Source organism: Chelonoidis abingdonii, chromosome 1 (assembly GCF_003597395.2).
Source record: "Chelonoidis abingdonii isolate Lonesome George chromosome 1, CheloAbing_2.0, whole genome shotgun sequence".
Lineage (NCBI taxonomy): Eukaryota > Metazoa > Chordata > Testudines > Testudinidae > Chelonoidis > Chelonoidis abingdonii.
In genome coordinates, this window is record NC_133769.1 from 373996721 (window position 1) to 374016768 (window position 20048).

The 20048-nt window shown below is 50.3% G+C and overlaps 1 protein-coding gene and 1 long non-coding RNA gene across 2 annotated transcripts in view; both read right to left on the bottom strand.

Moving 5' to 3' along the window:
* Positions 1–4313, bottom strand: part of DCHS1 (dachsous cadherin-related 1) — a 136776-nt gene extending 132463 nt beyond the window's left edge. The window contains exon 1 of the mRNA XM_075061880.1: positions 4178–4313. The gene's annotated coding sequence lies outside the window, so the exon portion shown is untranslated. The remainder of the gene's footprint in view (positions 1–4177) is intronic.
* A 5079-nt stretch (positions 4314–9392) lies between these two features.
* The window catches only part of LOC142046141 (uncharacterized), a 16070-nt gene continuing 5414 nt past the window's right edge, over positions 9393–20048 (bottom strand). The window contains exons 2-3 of the long non-coding RNA XR_012655077.1: positions 10528–10689; positions 9393–10442 (exon numbers count right to left, since the gene is read on the bottom strand). This is a non-coding gene — a long non-coding RNA (uncharacterized LOC142046141). The remainder of the gene's footprint in view (positions 10443–10527; positions 10690–20048) is intronic.

The window sequence follows — 20048 nt, forward strand, 5'->3', positions numbered from 1 at the left end:
ACCCTCTGCCGCTTGCACTCCTCCTTTGTCTCCTTCTCCCTGCTTCTTGACTCTCTGGCCCCTTCGCTCCCCCTACTGTAGCTTCAGCTCACTGCAGCAGTGAGAGAGGAATGGACAGGGGAGGCGTGGATGTGATGCTGCTAACACCTACAGGCTGAAGGCTGCCTGGCCCCCTGGGCATTGATCACGCTCCCCAGGAGCAGGCACAACGACTTAGCAGTCAAGAAGCTCATCAAGGCGCACAAGTCCCAGTGCTGCTCTTAGCCCCTGGTAAAGCAGGGCTTAGTGGTCTGCAGGGATGGCGTCAGCATGAGCTCATACTTGGACTCTCTTGAAAGCATTTGCTGTTGGTCCCATAACCACATTCAGGAGCTGTTCATGTCAGACATGGGGCGGCAGGAATCTCCTTGAATGCAGGGATGGAGATGAGGGCTGCTGGCTTCCAGCTGGAGATACAGCACCCTACTACAGTATGTGATTGGGGAGATGGATGTGACTGGACTGGCTGAAGCACCCCATAGCAGTATTAAGCCTGTCCAGGAGCACAGAGAGTCAGGACTCCTGGGTTCTATTCCCAGCTCCGGAAGTGGAACTGTCCTAGTATAAAGATCTTCCCTGTACCCTGCAACAATTGCTAACATGGAAAGCGATCTTAGGTGAACATTTCCTATACGTGTAGTTTCTTTAAACACAGATTAACATCTGGACACATAGAGGAGCAGCCGGTGCGCCAGGACCCCATGCTTCTCTATGGACCGTGGTTTAGTAACCACTGCTCTAGGGGCCTGACTCCTGGGGCTCGATTGTCTCCCAACAGGATACAAGAAGTCAGTGGGACTTACTCATATCCTGGCACTGGCTTCAAGTTGGACTTATGCCACTGAGTCACTGAATGGCCTTGAAAAATCACTTCACTTCCCCCTGCTAAAGCGGTGATAATGATACTTACCCAGACTGGGGGCGGTTCAGTGGGCTGTGTGTGTGGATGAGGCAACAGTTTCTGGCAGCTGAGACAGTCTAGGCGCTTGGCCTGCAATAAGTCTCAAGTGACCCAACCTTGGCTTGCTGGGGCCATGCTGAGTCAGGCTAGAACAATGGGAGGGAAGCGTATTGGGGTTAGGCCCTTGGCTGAGGCTAGGCAGGTGGGGAGCAGGAGGTCTGTCCCATGGAAGTCAAAGGAGAGAGCGGGAGCTGGAGAGTGACAGAGGGACCAAGGCTCAATGCTGTTGTGATATAAACAGAAGTAGGTAAACTAAACTCCATATTGCCCAAAGGAGACATGGATCTACTCGTTATCCATGTGTGCCATGAACTACCTTGCTGAAAAGGCTGGGTTTGCACAGGAGAGCAAATCCCATTAGCACAAGGAGGAAGAGGCTGGGTGAATTTGGAGCATGACTGGGGAAGGAATGAAGCTGAGGGGTATTGAGGGCAGCTGGTGTGCGTGAAGCATGTTTAGATTCATATCTCCTGTCTCATGTTTGCCCTGGTAGGGATGGGGACTGGGGGTTTCCCCCTCCCCCCACCAGGAGGCCTGGCTGCTGGATCTTCCAGCTTGTCCATGGCAGAGGATGGGAGCAGGCTGTTTAAGGCGGGCAGACCTGTATCCTGAGGAGCCTCACAGGCTCAGGCCGGTGGGGAAGGCTGCGGTGACCTCAGTGGATGCAGAGTCACCAAATCCCAACAGCTGCTTCCAATTAGCAGATAGCTCAGTGCAAGGGGCTGGCGCGGCTGGTCCAAGCCCTGCCTGTGTAATGTGAGCCAGGCTGCCTTGCTCGCTTGCTCACTCGCCTCCCTTCCCGAGGCACTGAGCTCCCTATAAAACCAATGGCAGACTCAGCCACCCTGCAGAAAGCCATTAGCCAGCATCACCCCCCACCACGCCACATCAGGATTCCAGACCACAGAGCTGGGAAGGGGTGCAGAGGGAAAGAGGCAGGGGAGATGATGGGGCTTTAGCAAGGTTTGTGTTCTGGACTAAAATGCACTGGGTTCCCCAAGCAACAGCACTTCCAGCTTCACTCATGTCCTGGGGCCTCCAATACTTGGCACAGGGCTGGGCTATCAGAGGTACCGGGAGATACAGCCCCAGAGGAAGGAGAAGGGGGTTATTAACGAGCAGGTGAAGGAAACAGCAGGAAAACAGAGAGCACATCTAACTGTCCATCCAGCTACAGAATTTCCTGTCTCCTGGTGTGTCTAGGGGTATATCTACACTGGACCTCAAGTGTAATCTCCAGCCCGGGTAGCCATATTCACACTAGCTCTGATTGAGCTAGCATGCTAAAAACTGAAGTATAGCTGCAGCAAGACTGGCTAACCCCCTGAAGATATACAGAGGATTTCAGACAGGATCCTGCTTCAGATGACTAGCCCATCCTGCTGCTTGTGCTGTCACTGCACCACTTCTATTCTTAGCACGCTAGAATTTTGATTAGAGCTAGAGTGGGTGTGTCCACCCGAGCTGGAAATTATGTGTCCAGCTTGAGTGTAGATTTACTCAAAGTGCCATCTACCAGGAATGGTGAACTGGGCACCACTTACCCCTACTGGAAGGACAGCGAAGGGAGTGGCACAGAGGGTATGACCATGCAATGAAGATGGCTGCAAAGGGAAGACTCTGAGTGACTACAGAGAATTCTTTTCCAGGTATCTCCTGGTGAGTCTTGCCCACCGACTAGATGATCATGATGGTCCCTCCTGGCCTTAAAGTCTAGGAGGTCCCAACTTGTGTAAAAATATTATTAAGCCCTAGTCTTCAGGGCTCCCCTGTACCCACAACTTTAAACTCCTACCTTTCAAAGCCAGACAAAGCCCATCAATGACTGGCAGTGGTTCTGCCTCCCAATCCCTATCCAGCAGGCACGCATCTGGCACCCCGGCCCCATATACTCCAATTCCCCTTCCAACCCCTGTCCATCTCCTCCTGCTCTGCAGCATGAACCCATATCCACTGCTCCCCTTTCCAACTACTACCCAGCTCCCTCATGGCCTCTACCCTGACACCCTCTCTCACACCCCTCCTTCCAGTCCCTGCGTGGCTCCCCCATGGCCTGCACCCCGACCCTTCTCCACCGCTCCCCCTTCTAGCCCCTCCCCGGCTTCTCCTTGCCTGCAGCATGACCCCATCTCCCTACCATTACTGTGTATATTGCCCCCCGCCCCTCATTCCCTTACCAGCAATCTGGGACTGCAAATGCCTTGAGCAAAGGCTGGCTCTGGAGCAGCCAGATAAACACCCACCCGCACTCCAGACCCTCTCAGTGTATCACAGCCTTGTCATGCATGCAATACACTCCCAGCTGGCGCACACACACACACACAATCCTCTCTCTCTCTCTTTCACACACACACACAGTGTCTCACACACATGCAGTGTTGCTCTCACACACACAATACACTCCCAGCTGGCGCACGCACACACAATCCTCTCTCTCTCACACACACACACACACACAGTTGTTCTCACACATGCAATACATTCCCAGCTGGCACACGCACACTCAATCCTCTCTCTCTCTCTCACACACACACACAGTCTCACACACATACAGTGTTGCTCTCACACCTGCAATACACTCCCAGCTGGCTCATGCACACACACAGTATGTGTTTTTCTCTCTGTCTCACACACATAGTATCTCTCTCTCACACATACAATGCACTCAGTGGGCACCCACACACACAGACACACACACACTGTCTCTCACACACACAAAATACACCCAGTGGGCATGCACACAGACGCACACACACGTCTCTCTCACACACAATACACTCAGTTGGTGCACCCACACCCACTGCACTCAGCTGGCCCACACACACTGTCTCGCACACACTTACAGCTTTTACACCCTCACAGCTGTTTAGTGCACAAACACACACTCACAGTCTCTCCCACACCCTCTCTGCTCACGCAGCCTGCGCAGCCAAAAGCGCCCGAGTGGCCTGACACGTTCCCGGAGCGTGGCCAAAGCCAGACACGGGGACCCTCTGGAGCCGCTGCCCCTCCAGACACAGCATGTGCAACCCCCGCCCCATTCATGCACCCCCCGCTTCCAGGCTCCGCACCCCATTGTCTCGCACTGCCAAGCAGAACAAAGCGCTCGGTTTCCACAGCAAGAATTTATCGGAGAGGCCGTCCCCGTGTAAACGGGGGCGGGGATCTTGTTCTTACCCCTCCGGAGCGGGTACCTGGGCCATGGGAGGGATGCGGAGCAGAGGCCGGGAATGGGGGAGGGGCTGCGGAGACGCGGCTGGGTTCCGCGGCAGCAGTGCGGGAGCCCGCTCCAGTCCCCCCAGGAGGAGAGCACAAAGCGGCCGTCCCCGCTGTGTCTGGGCAGCCCGCTGCGCGACGCCAAGCCAGGGGGGCGTGTTGGGGGGAAGGCAGGGGGCGCGGGACTGGGAGCTGGAGGGGTCCGGAGATCCGGGGGGGATCCGGGGGGCGCGGGTCGGGGGGGGGCGGGGCGGGGAGCGGGGCAAGGCTCGCAGCGGCGGAGAGCGGGGGACGCGGGTCGGAGAGAGGGGCGTGCGGGGAGCCGGGTGGAGTGGCAGGTAGGGGAGCCGGTGGGGCGGACGGGGAGGCGCAGGGGCGGGGCGCTGGCGCTGGGGAGTGCGGGCGGGGAGCCGGCGAGGGGGGATGCGGGTCGGAACCAGGGGATCGGCCGCATGCCGGCTTAGCACTTACAACCCTCCAAGCTCCTGCGCAGTCACAGCCCCGACGACGCGGCCTGCGCACAGCCCTCCCCTGCGGAGCGCGGCACTGACTCCCCCATCGCGGGCTCCGAGCCCGGGTGCCCGCTGCAGGGATCACTGCCTCCCGTCCCGAGCTCCTTTCTGACTGGCTGCTCGGGAGCCGGGGCCGCAGGGCCACCTAGCTGGGAGCGCAGCCTCCTCTGCAACCCGATCCGGCTGCCCCCTCCCTCCCCGCTCCCTCCTCACGCCCTCCGTCTCCCTCTTTCCTCCCCCTCCAGGCGCACGATTCATCGCGCCACCAGGAGGCCGGCCAGGGGAAAGGGAACCGCGTCAGCTGGAGCTGGGGCTGCCGCCGGGGCGGGGTGGGGGCAGGGAGGGCCGGGCGAAAGAGATGGGAGGTGAGGGGAGGGATGGCGGCAGGGAGGGGAGCAGAGAAGGGAGGGGGAAGGATAAGGGACGGGAGCCAAGAAGGGATAGTGAGGCGGAGGAGCAGGAGGGGAAACAGAGATGGGATAGTGAGGGAGGGGGGGATCAGACAGGAGGTGAGGGGAGGGGGTTGGGGAGCAGAGAAGGACAATGAGGGAGGGGTAGGGAGGAACAGAGAAGGGCTATGAGGGCAGGGAGGGAGAGCAGACAGGATAGTGAGGGGAGGGGGTTGGGGAGCAAGAGAAGGAAATGAGGGAACGGGTTAGGGAGGGGGAGCAGAGATGGCTGGGCAGGGTGGGGGGAGGCAGAGGCAGCTTCTAAGGCTTTTTGCCTGCCCAACGGCACGGCAGGCAGAGCTGCCTTCGGCGGTTTGCCTGCGGAGGGTCCGCTGAAGCTGTGGGACCAGTGGACCCTCCGCAGGCAAGCCACCGAAGGCAGCCTGCCTGCCACCCTCGTGGCGCCGGCAGAGCGCCCCCCGCGGCTTGCCGCCCCAAGCATGCGCTTGGCGTGCTGGGGCCTGGAGCCACCCCTAGGGGGGAGCAGAGAAGGTATGGGGAGGGGAGGGGGAGGGGGCAGGGAGGGAGGAGCAGAGAAGGGACAGTGAGGGGAGGGGGAGGGAGGGAGGAAGGAGCAGAGAAGAGACTGGGAGGGGAGGTGGCAGGGAGGAGGGAGCAGAGATGGGATGGTCGGGGAGGGCGCTGGGCAGGACAGGGGGAGCAGAGAAGGGATGGGGAGGGGAGTGTGAGGGGGCAAGGAGGGAGGAGCAGAGAAGGGACTGTGAGGGGAGGGGGAGGGCTGACGAGAAGTCGGGAAAGCCAGTACAAATTACCGAGACCCGGCTTCCCGAGCTTCATTGGCCCTGTTTAGTCGGTCTGCCCCTTGATGGGGGGCCCGAAAAAGTTTTTCACCAGGGCCCAAACCCAGTCTCGGTGGCCCTGGATGGGGCCTGCTGCATAGGGCCCAGTATGGGAGTAACTTGGATCCACTGCTCCCTGGCCGCAAGGTGGCCCCAAGGTTAGGTGGGTAGTAGGGATAGCGGCTGCCTGGAGTGGGCCTGGCTGGGCCAGGTGCCCTTCTCATAGGTTTTGTCTACACTCCTGAAAGAAAGTGAGTCACCTGACTTTCCCAGCTCTAGAGCAGGACTGAGCTGGTTCCCCTTAAGCATCATTCTCCAGTAATCTCTGAGCCTCTCCACACCACAGTGGATAGAAGGGACCTGTCTTTTGTATTTGGACTTTTAGAAAGAGGGGGAGGGGAGGGGTAGCCCTGGCCCTCATGTCCTGCCCCCTGGCAGGGCACTGGGGGGGCTGCGCTGCCCCTCACATTCTGCTCCCTGGCAGGGCACTGTGGCCAGGTGCCACGCTGCCCCTCATGACCCAGGGGGAAGGGCCTGGCCTGTTACTATTTCCTGGTAGATGGAATTTGGCACTTGAATTGGGGTTTGGTGTAACCAGTCAGGAGGCCCAGCCGGGTCCCTTGGGTGTCAGGCTCCTGCTCACCCTAATCTCTTATGCTGGAGTCTCTGATGGTGAAGTCACAAACAGGAAATCCCGCCAGGATATGCTTGGGCCCTGATTCCCGGATGTTCCCAGCCATCAGCAGCTTCCTGCATCCAGATGGAGATTAAAAATAAGTGAAGAACCAGGCACCTGCTAGGCCTCTGAGAGTCCCAGAGCTCCAGGGAGAGGGAGCAGCATTCCCCCCAACTATCTGGGTAGCAGCACTGTTCTCCTGGTGAGACTGCCTCTGCACTAGGGTCACACCATTTAACCATGTCCCTACAATGTTGCCTGGGTGATGAGAACTGATACCTTGGCTTTGTAGAACCATTCCTGTGGCCTAGTCCCAGAGAAGCTATATTAGCACATTGCTGCTAGGACAGGTTCAGACAAGGCTCTCCAAAGGTTAGTGCAGGCATGAAGCCAACCATCTGGCTGCCTCTCCTCTGTTGGCCTGCTGAATGACCACACAGGGTTCCTGCTGATGGGCGCTTCCTGCATGTTCCCATCCTTCAGTTTTTGGTCAGGCCCATACTGAAGCCCTGAGTGCGAGGCCGATCCTAGGGCTGTGTGCGATTGGCTGTTGCAGGGGAGGGGGAGAGATGGAGGAGGATATGGTTTCTGTTAATTTGTTTACAAGAATGTTTACAATCATGGAAACTCTATGCGGCTCTGACAGGCCCTTTGGAGACAGCTGGATTGAGCAACAGCATCTGCATCTCACTGATGCTGCAGATCCCCTGCAGAGAGGGTCCTTTGCCCCTGCCTCCCAGACCTACCCCCTTCCGTCCACTATCAGTAAGTCCTTCTCCTGGGGCCCACGACAGGATCCATCCTTACAGTCTATTTCCCAGGACTTTGCCCTGTCCAGTCCTAACCATTCTGAGCAGGGGGACTTCCACCCCATCCTCTGGAAGACAATTCCCTGCCTAATATCTCACTCAACAAATAATCTGACCAGCCTCTGCATCTCCACAGCCTGAGGTGTCTATGGTGGCCCTGTTCATTCTAACTCACCTATCCCAGTCAAGGTGCCAGTATGCCAGGCACTTTAGAAACACAACAATAAGACAGGTCCTGCCCCAGAGTTTATGATCTAAGGTTAAGACAAGAGACAGCAGGTGGATATAACAAACAGATGGGAAGCACCAGGCAACTGTGAGCCAGTTGTGGTGATCAGTAGTGGTATGTGTTCACAACACAGCAGCTGCCTGACCCTTGCCAAGTGTTTACAAAACACAACAGCATAAGTGGATTTTTAGGGGAGATTTAAAAGGAGAATAACGTAGTGGTCTTGTGAATTATTACAGGGAACTACTTCCACATATAAGAGGTAGCTTGGGAAAATACACAAGGCTGCTAGTTGGAAAAATTGACAAATTACCTCAATCCACTTGATATAATTTCTGAGGCTATCACAGTTTGTTTGGTAAAGGTAATTGTTTTGACATAACAGACTTCTGTAAGGTATGAGATGTAGTCCCACACAACATTCTGATTAAAAATTAGTTTTATATGATATATTTTGTAGCCCATATTTAATGGATTTAAAATTGGTTAATTGTTATGCAGTTGCTTTCACCGATTAGCAAGCAAATATAAAATCATTACACAGGGCATATTGAGCAGAAGTGGGGAGGTGATATTACCTCTTTATACTGCTCTTGGTGAAACCAGAACTGGACAGTGTGCAGGTTTGGTGTCCACGCTTTACAAAGAATGTTGAAAAATTGGAAAGGGTCAAACCTGCCTCACAGTGAGAAGCTAAAGGAGATCAGTCTATTTAGTTTAACAAGGAAAAGATTAAGCAGTGAATTGATCATGGTCTGCAAATACCTACATGGGGAGAATTGTGATAGCAGACAGTTCTTTACTTCACAGACTTAGGCAGAAAAATTCCAACAGGAAATAAGAAGCAACTGTATAGCAGGGAAGGGAATGACCCATTAAAACAACTCACCCAGGGATGTGGTGTATTCGCCATCACTGGGCAGCTACAAATAGAGACTAGGCATCTCATCTTCTAGCTCAGGCAGAAGTTGTTGGGCTGGATGCAGTAGTCAGAGGGTGACCTGTTCTGGCCTCTGTTATTCAGATGGTCAAACTAGCTCATAATGGGCCCTTCTGACCTAAACATCAACTAATCTCTTTATCTGGGAACCCAGTGTGAAGGACTTGCTGTTGTTTGGGGATTCTCCCAATTAGACTGAAGAACTGTGTCAAACTGTGAGGTGAATAAGGGAGAAACCAACACACTCTTTCTAATCTGGGAACCAAGACAGGATTGAAACCTACCTTTCTAGCAGCAATGAGAGAGAGAGAGAGAGAGAGAGAGAATGACAAGGGGGCAGATGCAGGAAAAAAAATTCAGTTGAGGCAGGTTGCTGAGAGGTGCTCTTTAAGAGCTAATCTTACCAAAGCTGCAGCTCCCAGATTATGATAGCCCTTCTACTACGATTTCAGACCATAAGAACATAACCTAAGAAAATAAGAAAGGTCATACTGGGTCAGACAAATGGTCCATCTAGCCCAGTATCCTGTCTTCCAACAGTGGCCAATGCCAGGTGCTTTAGAGGAAATGAAAAGAACAGGCCAGTTAGTGAGTGATCCATGCCATAATCCAGCCCCAGCATCTGGCAGTCAGAGGCCTAGGGACACCCAGGATATGGGGCTGTGTCCCTGACCATCTTGAGTAATAGTCACTGATGGGTCCCAAATGGGTCTGTGTGTACACACACACACACACACACACAAACACACACTGCACTGGGTCACAGACCTAGGAAATATGTTTTTTTAAATAATGAGGAAGATTAGTTAGGAGATGCACATTTTTGTACCACCTGGGGAAAAAAGCCTGATTGACTGTTTTCCCCATGTTACTCACTTCCTGGGGAAGAGCAGCCAATCACAGATCAGGGCTGCTGCTAGGGTCAGCAGGCAGACCTCTTCCCCTGCTCCACAGGAGCCATCACCATTCTTAAAGGAGTTGAGGGAGGAGCAGAAAGGCCCCCGCTGCTCCCCTCTCCCTACTTCCCTGCTGCTCTTCTGCTCATTGCCTCCCCCCCACATTCCTCCTTGCAACACTAAGCCTGGGAAGAGGAGAGGAGGATGAAGGTCTCCTTAGCTGCAGGAGGAACAGAGGCTGGAGGGAGGGGCAAGAACTGATGTGAGAGCAGAATGATGGAGGCAGGGGGCAGAACTGATTTGGGGGTTGTGGGGTGAATTAATTGCTGGGTAGGGGAGATGGGCTGATGTGTAAGTGGTAGTAGACATCCCCTACCCCACAGAAACACCTTTTTTTTCAGCCCACTGTAAGAACTGCCCTTAACTCTTCTTAGCTCTTGTCTTGGCTGCCTCTTCTAACCTCCTCCTCCAGAGTCTCTTCATCCATGCTTCTGCAGCACAGCGACCTCACTTGGCAGGGACTACCCAACAGTACATGCCTTGTTCTGGTAGGTGCCTCTTAGAAAGCTGCTCACTTAGGCCTGGACTTCCTCCCTCGTAGTGAACAGTCTCCTTCTGTTCCCCTGGAAATCAGCTGGGAGGAAGCAAGATGGGGAGGTGGTTTCCGAAATGCTGTGGCTTGTGATTACAGACTTCGTCTCAAACTCCATTGGGGGTGGGGAGAGCAGGAGCGGCTGCCTAGGGGACGAGTTATTTTGGTGCAAGTCAAACATATGCCTTTGATCAACACTGCTCACAGACAGATGCAAACCTGGTGGTGAGGGGCTTGTTGGCGTTTTGTAAAGGGAAGCAAACAATTTGGGGAATGTCCCTTCCCAAGGAACACGTCGGTTGCTTTGGAGGATCCGGCGCTTTCTAAATTTAGAGAGGGGATTATTTCAGAATGGAAAATGTTCGTTCAGGAAGGAAAGACTTTGAGATCAGCCGACTTGAGACTCACTCACATGCTGTTGACTCCAACAGGCCTCTCCAGCTTGGGAGCAGGGGTGTGGAGACTACAGGGAGGAGGAAAATCTCCAGGCATTACCCATCAGTGCCTGAATTTGTCCTCACGCAGTAGCCTTCTCTCAGCTCTAGGCTAGCACTTAGGGACAGGTGGTTTCTGAAACAGAGACATGAGGGGCCTGGTGAGTCCTCCTGGGAGAGAAGGAAAGGAAAAAAAACAACCCAACCCTGGATCATCAGGTTCCCCTTGGTTTTAAATCACAGACAACTGGGTTCTATCTACCACACTTCATGCATGCTGAGTACTAGATCCTGCCAAATATCCCCAGCAAGCGCCCCCACCCCTAAACACACACACAAATGGCACGAGTCAACATAGTAACAGTGCACATACACACTGCCATAAAAACAGTACTCTCTAGCTATACTGCAAGACACACATGCACAAAAAAACCCTGGTATGAAATAGCTCCATCTAGTGATAAGTTTTATTTACACAGGTTTCAGAGTGATAGCGGTGTTAGTCTCTATCAGCAAAAACAACGAGGAGTCCTTATGGCACCTTAGGGCTGGTCTACACTAGGGGAGGGGATCGATCTAAGATACGTATTTTAGATCGAATTACCTACCGTCCTCACAGTGTGGGATCAACGTCTATGGCTCCCCCTGTTGACTCCACTACCGCCGCTCGCTCCAGTGGAGTTCTGGAGTCAACAGGAGCGCATTCAGGGATCGATATATCGCGTCTAGATGAGATCCCCGAGAAATCAATTGCTACCCACTGATACGGCAGGTAGTAAAGACGTAGCCTTAGAGACTAACAAATTTATTTGGGCATAAGTTTTCATGGGCTAGAACCCACTTCATCAATGAATGGAGTGGAATATACAGTAGCATATACACAGTACATGCAAAGATGGGAGTTGCCTTACCAAGTATGGGGTCAGTGCTAATGAGACAATTCAATTAAAGTGGAAGTGGGCTGTTCTCAACAGTGGAATACCAAGGAAGGAAAAAATCACCTTTGTAGTGGTAATGAGGGCAATGTAATCAGGGTGGCCCATTTCAAACAGTTGACAAGAGGTGCGAGCATCAGCAGGGGGAAAATAGTTTTTGTAATGACCCATCCACTCCCAGTCTTTATTCAAGCTTAATTTGATCTGTTGTTGAGTGTCCAGGGAGACTGAAGTGTTCTCCGACTGGGTTTTTGAATGTTATAATTCTTGATGTCTAATGTGTCCCATTTTTCTTCTGTGTAGAAACTGTCCGGTTTCGTCAATATACATGGCAGAGGTGCATTGCTGGCACATGATGACATATCACATTGGTAGATGTGCAGGTGAATGAGTCCCGATGGTGTGGCTGATGTGGTTAGGTCCTATGATCATCATGTCCCTTGAACAGATATGCAGACAGAGTTGGCAATGGGGGTTGTTGCAGAGTTTGGTTCCTTGGTTAGTGATGTTTTTCTGTGGTGTGTAGTTGCTGGTATTTGCTTCAGGTTGTGGGGCTGTCTGTAAACAAGGACTGGCCTGTCTCCCGAGGTCTGTGAGAGTAAGGGATCATCTTTCAGGATAGGTTGTAGATTCTTGATGATGTCCTGGAGAGGTTTTAGTTGGAGGCTGTACGTGACAGCTAGTGGCATTCTGTTACTACTTGTAAAAGTAAAGTAAAAAAGTAATTTCTCACCTTAATGTTTTTTAGGCATTTCTTTTGCAGGTCAGATACGTTTTCCAGCCAGGACTCAGCTCTTCTCCCCCACTTTTGTCTTTGTTTCTTAGGGCTTGTCTACACGTAGATTTTATAGCTCTCTAAACTTGCTGGCTCAGGAGTATGAACCCCCCCCCCCCCCCAGCCCACGCACACAGCAAAGTCGACCTTTAAGGCTATGAGACAGGCTCCGAGTGCTGGGAGCTGTGCTCCCAGCGCTTGGAGTTATTCCCCTCATGGAGGTAGATCACCAGGAGTGCTGGGAGAGCTCTTTCCCAGCACTCGTGCCTGACCACACTCACACTTCAAAGTGCTGCTGCAGGAGCGCTCCCGCAGCAGCACTTTGAAGTCTCTAGAGTAAACGTAGCCTAGGATGTTTCCAGCAGTCATCTTGGGCAGGGATTCAGTGAAGAATGACCCTGAATAAGTCACTCCCCTGTCTTAAATAAGTTTTACATATGGTGGGAACCCTTTGTTTTCCAGTGTGGTTCCTCTTCCTGTCCAATGGAAAAATACTGATATTCTATCATGGAATCCAGTACCAGGTGACTTAATCACATGACCCTACAGTGTCAAAGCAGCCATGATTCAAAGGCTGTTTGTAGTGTCCCAGGAAGCTTCTCAGGAAGTTGGGAAATGAGCATCTTCAGAGTCCTATTTTTTTCCCCTAATTGCCCATCCAGACAGATTGCATTCTGTCTGCTGGGAGTTCCCCAGGTGTAAACTCACTTTGTAATTGTTACATAGTCAATATTCCTAACTTCAGACACTGAAATGATACATGCATATAAATAGGATAATCATCTTCAGGAAATCAAACCTTTTCAATGATATCTCACAAGACCCATCTTGCATTAAACATATCTTAGTTATGCCATATAAATATCATAACAATTTCTCTATGAAAAATGGGGTATAGTATCACAGGGGCACTTAACCAAGACAGCCCAAAACCCAGTGCTCCAGTCTGGAGGGCTGTGACTGCAGGCAGCAAGAGGGAACTGGTTTCACTCCCCTCTCCAGCCGCTGAATTCCAGGCCGAGCTGTGGAAGAATTCCTCTTTAGAGAAGCTGAGGGAACTTGCTGACCCCCAAGGGGTTTCGCCATGCTGTGAAGGCTGCAGGGAAAGATTCCTATGGGAGAAGGGATTCCTGTACTGGGAATGAGCTTCTCCAGGGGGAGTGGAACTACAGGCGATCAGGAGGCAGCTGGTGGTCCCCCAGAAGTACCACTACAGGCTGTTGTACCTGGGCCATGATGTCCCTTTCCCGGGACACCAGGGGATCCAGTGCACCAGGCAGAGGATGCTACAGAACTTTTACTGATCCAGAGTCTGTGACACTATCCAGCAGTACTGCAGGTCCTACAACCCCTGCCAGAGAGTAGGGAAGGCACGGGACAAGGATAAAGCAGCCTTGCGACCCTTCCCTGTCATACAGGAGCCTTTTCAGAAGGTGGTCATAGACATAGTGGGGCCTCTCAGCAAGGCAACCTGGGCAGGGAAGAAATACATTCTGGTGGTGGTAGATTTTGAGATCCGTTACCCAGAGGCAGTGCCCCTATCCTCTATCAAGGCAGACACTGTGGTGGACATGCTGCTGACCATCTTCAGCAGACAGGGGTTCCCCCAGGAAGTCCTTACAGGCCAGGGGTCCAATTTCATATCAGTCCTGCTCTGGTTCTTGTGGGAGAACTGTGGGGTCCAGCACCCTTGAGCCTCAATGTATCACCCTCCGTCGAGTGGGCTCGTAGAGAGATTTAATGGGACCTTGAAGATGATGCTCAATATTCTGTTCAATACCTTCATCAATGATTTAGATAATGGCACAGAGAATACACTTAAAGTTTGTGGACAATACCAAGCTGGGAGGGGTTGCAAGTGCTTTGGAGGAATGGATTAAAATTCAAAATGATCTGGAAATGACTGCCAAGGAAGGAGTACTGCGGAAAGGGATCTGAGGATCATAGTGGATCACAAGCTAAATATGAATCAACAGTGTAGCACTGTTGCAGAAAAAGCAAACATCATTCTGGGATGTATTAGCAGGAGTATTGTAAGCAAGACACGAAAAGTAATTCTTCTGCTATACTCCGTGCTGATTAGGCCTCAACCGGAGTATTGTGTTCAGTTCCGGGCAAAACATTTCAGGAAAGATGTGGACAAATTGGAGAAAGTCCAGAGAAGAGCAACAAATGATGAAAGGTCTAGAAAACATGACCTATGAGGGAAGATTTAAAAAAAAAAAACAAAAAAAAACCCAACAACAACAACGGGTTTGTTTAGTCTGGAAAAGAGAAGACAGAGGGGACATGATAACAGTTTTCAAGTACATAAAAAGATTGTTACAAGGAGGAGGAGAAAACTTGTTTTTCTTAATTGCCTCCCACAAACCACCACACCTCCCGGTCATCCTGCCAGCATGCAGGTCCCAGTCTGAGTGTCTGTATATATCCACAGCCAGGGTCCAGCAGCCTGTCAGCACACTCCAGTCACACTCTGGCTTATATCAGCCTTGGCTACCACTTGCAGGATGAGCCCAACACACTCCCTGTCCTAGATACTACTCTAAATGGAGTTACCCGCACAGATCGCAACACTGGATTAGTATGATTAAAGAATAAAACAAGATTATTTCTTTTGTAACCATTTCTTACTTTAATGCCTTATAGTTGTACTCACTTAAAATCTATCTGCTTGAAGTTAAATAAAGATAAAACACTTCCTAGTACTAAAACTTAAAGTAGACTTGGTTTAAGATGAAGTCCTTTACCACGTGTTCCCAGTAATATTGCTGACCAAACTCTCAGGCCAGGACTGGCTCTCAAAGTCCAGCATATGTATCCGTTGTCTTCTTAAGTGAGAGAATGAGATGAGAGATAATGGGGAGTATTTTTAACCCTCACTTTTACAAGTCAGTTACCCTTTGAAAATGCATTTTCCTGAGGGTTACTCCTAGATACAGTTCATTCCTGTTGTGATGAGAGAGACAAGGCATCTGGTGGTGAAAGAGGTTGCATGCTGTTGTTTGCTAAGATGCAAATTGGCCTGTTCCTGCCCCCAAACCTTCCTTGGCAAAGAATGGCCGCTTGATAGGTGACTGCCCATCAACTCTGATGACACCTGGCTAGAGGCAACAGCTTGTCCCTTGTCTTTGAGAAACTAGTAAACATGTTTCAGACCTAATTTCAGCTTGTTTATAAGTTTAGTTGCTATACACATTTCTCCATAATATTATTGAACATCAGGTTATTAATTTTCAAATACCTCAACAAGGCATATTTTATATGATGATTATTACAGTAGTATGTAGGGTGTGAATACAGGGGTGCATTCAGTCACAAGCCCCCCACCCTGACCACCACCTACTCCCCACCTCCCAAAGCTACACACCACCCTGGTATCACCCCCTTCTCACCCCACCTTGCTCCCAGCCCACACTCACACCCCAGTGACCACCCCCTTAGGGTTGTCAGGTGTCTAGTTTTGGATGGGAATGTCCAGTCGAAAAGGGACCTGAGGCTCTGGCCAGCACTGTTGACCAGGCTGTTAAAATTCCAGTTGGTGATGCAGCAACAGTAAGGCAGGCTCCCTGCCTTCCCTGGCTCCACGCAGCTCCCAGAAACAGCAGCACGGCTTCTAGGTGTAGGGGCAGCCAGGGGCGCCACAGGCTACCCCCGGCCCAAGCACCAGCTCTGTAGCTCCCATTGGCCAGGATATGTGGCCAAGGGGAGCTACAGGGGCAGCACCTGCAGACGGGGGTGCACATACTGTGCAGAGCTGCACCTCTGTGTATGAGGCAGAGGGGGGACATGCCACTGCTTCCAGGAACTGCTTGAAGTAAGTGCCACCCGGAGTCTAAACTCCTGACCCCCTCCCACGTCCCAACTCCCTGTGCCAGCCCTAATCCCCCTCCCACCCTCCAAACCCCTCCATCTCAACCCGGAACACACTCCTGCAAGCGACCAGGGAGCTTTGTGAACTGGGGCCGTTAACAGGGATTTTCGAGAAGGAGTTTGTTAGGGGAGTGGGAAGGGAGCGAGAAGGGAGCAAGGTACACTTGCCATTCCTTAAAACCTTTAAACTATAATCAAAACTTCTTGATTTAAACAAAAACCCTATCATTAACCTAGGTAGCAATAGGAGAGAATCCAGGTATAAGCCCAGCAGAAGAGTGGGGGCTATCCTGTTTATTGCACTCAGTGTAGCATGTATGATTACCTGCCCTGTGGGCAGGTGGCGTACGTGTGCATTCAGTGCAAGTTGCTCCTGGCCCTCAGAGACCGCGTACGGGCTTTGGAGACCAGGATGGCGGAACTGGAGGAGCTAAGGGAGGCAGAGAGGTATGTTGATGAGGCTTTGCGGGACACAGTAGATTTGTTTCACCACCAGTCAGACAGCCCCTGCGCTGTTAAGGAGGATGAGAGGCTCAGGGAAGTAGAGCAGTCAACGGGAGCAGAGGGAAACCTTCCCATAGTTGGGACCCTCCTTCCAGATGATGTTGGGGTTACCTCTCCCACTGAGGTTACCTCTCCAAGGGAGGGAATTCCAGTTGCTCATTAGAAACATAGATAGCTGGGTTTGTGATGACCAGGAAAACTGTGTGGTGATTTGCCTGCCTGGTGCAAAGGTTGTGGATCTCTCGAGGCACCTAGACAGACTTATGTGTAGTGCTGGGGAGGAGCCGGTGGTCATGGTACATGTAGGTACCAGTGACATAGGGAAGGATAGGAGAGGAGAGACGTCCTGGAGGCCAAATTAAGGCTGCTAGGGAAGAGACTGAAATCCAGGACCTCTATGGTGGCATTCTCAGAAATGCTCCCAGTTCCACGCACAGGGCCAGGTAGGCAGGCAGAGCTTCAGAGTCTCAATGCATGGATGAGATGGTGTAGACAGGGTTTAGATTCATTAGGAACTTGGGAAACTTTTGGGATAGGGGGAGTCTATATAGGAGAGATGGTCTCCACCTAAACCAAAGTGGAACCAGACTGCTGGCACTTAACATTAAAAAAAGTTGCAAAGCAGTTTTTAAACTAAGAGATGGGAGAAAGCCAATTGCTGCAGAGGAGCATGTGGATCGGACAGACTTCTTAGAGGAAAGCCTATTGATAGAGATTCTCTAGGTTTTAGTCAGGAGGAGAGGATGGAAGAGGATAAAGTATGGGCCAGATCAGATGAGAAATATTCACATAAAAAAAGAATCTGACACATCAGAAAAGGGCAGACAAATAAACAGGGACAAGTTTGTAAAGTGCTTGTACACAAATGCTAGAAGTCTAAATAATAAGATGGGTGAACTAGAGTGCCTTGTGATAAAGGAGGCTATTGATATAACAGGCATCACAGAAATCTGCAGAAGTGGGGACAATTAATGGGACACAATCACTTCGGGGTACAAAATATATTGGAAGGACAGAACAAGTCGTGCGGGGGTGGGGGAAGAAGAGGGAAAGCGGCACTATATGTGAAAGAAAATGTAGAATCAAATGAAGTAAAAATCTCACATGAATCCACATGTTCCACAGAATCTCTATGGATAGTAATTCCAGGCTCTAATAAGAACAGTAGGGATCTATTATCAACCACCTGACCAGGACAGTGATAGTGACGATGAAATGCTAAGGGAGATTAGAGAGGCTATCAAAATAAAGAACTCAGTAATAGTGAGGGATTTCAGTTATCCCCATTTTAACTGGGTACATGTCACCTCAGGACGAAATGCAGAGAAAACATTTCTCCATAGTTTAAATGACTGCTTCTTGGAGCAGCTGGTACAGGAACCACAAGGGGAGAGGGAATTCTTGATTTAGTATGAGTGAAGCACAGGATCTGGTCCAAGAGGTAACTATAACAGGACCGCTTGGAAATAGTGACCATAATATAACAACATTTAACATTCCTGTGGTGGGAAGAACATCAACAGCCCAACACTGACATTTAATTTCAGAAATGGGAACTATGCAAAAATGAGGAGGTTAGTTAAACAGAAATTAAAAGGTACAGTAACTAGAGAGTGAAATCCCTGCAAGCTGCATGGACACTTTTCAAAGACACTCTAATAGAGGCCCAACTTAAACGTATACCCCAAATTAAAAAATACAGTCAAAACTAAAAAGGAGCCATTGTAGCTCAACAACCATGTAAAAGAACAGAGAGATAAAAAGGCATCTTTTAAAAAATGGAAGTCAAATCCTAGTGAGGTAAATAGAAAGGAGCATAAACTGCCAAATTAAGTGTAAAAATGTAATAAGAAAGCCAAACAGGAGTTTGAAGAACAGCTAGCCAAAAACTCAAAAGGTAATAACAAAATGTTTAAGTACTTCATAAGCAGGAAGCCTGCAAAACAACCAGTGGGGTCCCTGGACGATAGAGATACAAAGGGAGCACTTAAAAACGATAAAGTAATTTCAGAGAAACTAAATGAATTCTTTGCTTCAGTCTCATGGCTGAGGATGTTAGGGAGATTCCCAAACCTGAGCCGTCCTTTGTAGGTGATAAATCTGCAGAATTGTCACAGATTGAAGTGTCACTAGAGGTGGTTTTGGAATTAACTGATAAACTTAACAGTAACAAGTCACCGGGACCAGATGGCATTCACCCAAGAGTTCTGAAAGAACTCAAATGTGAAATTACAGAACTTTTAACTATGGTTTGTAACCTGTCTTAAATCAGCTTCTGTACCCAATCACTGGAAGTTAGCTAATGTAACACCAATATTTAAAAATGGCTCTAGAGGTGATCCCAGCAATTACAGACTGCTAAGTAACGTCAGTACCGGGCAAATCAGTTGAAACAATAATGGAGAATAAAATTAGACACATAGAAGAACATAACTTGTTGGGCAAAAGTCAACATGGTTTCTGTAAAGGGAAATCGTGTCTTACTAATCTATTAGAGTTCTTTGAAGGGGTCAAACAAACATGTGAACAAGGGGGATCCAGTGGACATAGTGTACTTATATTTCCAGAAAGGATTTCACAAGGTCCGTCTGTCACAGAGTGTGGGGAAGTCAGAGCCCTGCACCCCTCTTCCTGGGGATTCACAGTGACTCTCAGCCAGCCAGTAAAACAGAAGGTTTATTGGACAATAGGAACGCAGTCTACAGCAGAGCTTGTAAGCATGACCAGGACCCCTCAGTCAAGTCCTTTTGGGGGTTCATGGAGCTTAGACCCCAGCTTGGGGTTCCCTGCGTTGCACCACCCAGCCCAAACTGAAACCAAAAATCCTTGCAACAGCTCTCTTCCCCCTCCCCTCTCTCTCCTGTCCTTTGTTCAGTCTCCCAGGCAGAAGGTGTGAATTCTCCCACCCCCCCTTCTTGCTCAGGTAGATTTCCTCTCATCCCCAATGTAACCTCCCTGCAACATTCCCAGGTCAAATTCGCCCTGCTCCATCACACCCTCACCAAAGGCTCTTACCTAAATTAAGTTGTCATGGGATAAAAGGGAAGGTCCTTTCATGGACTGAGAACTGGTTAAAAGACAGGAAACAAAATATACAAATAAATGGTAAATTCTCAGAATGGAGAGTGGTAACTAGTGGTGTTCCCCAAGAGTCAGTCCTAGGACCAATCCTATTCAAATTATTCATAAATGATATGGAGAAAGGGGTAAACAGTGGGGTGGCAAAATTTGCAGACAATACTAAACTGCTCAAGATAGTTAAGACCAAAGCAGACTGAAGAACTTCAAAAAGATCTCAAAAAACTAAGTGATTTGCCATTTTGTTGCCCAATGAAATTTAACGTGGATAAATGTAAAGTAATGCACATTGGAAAAAATAACCCCAACTATACATACAATAATGATGGG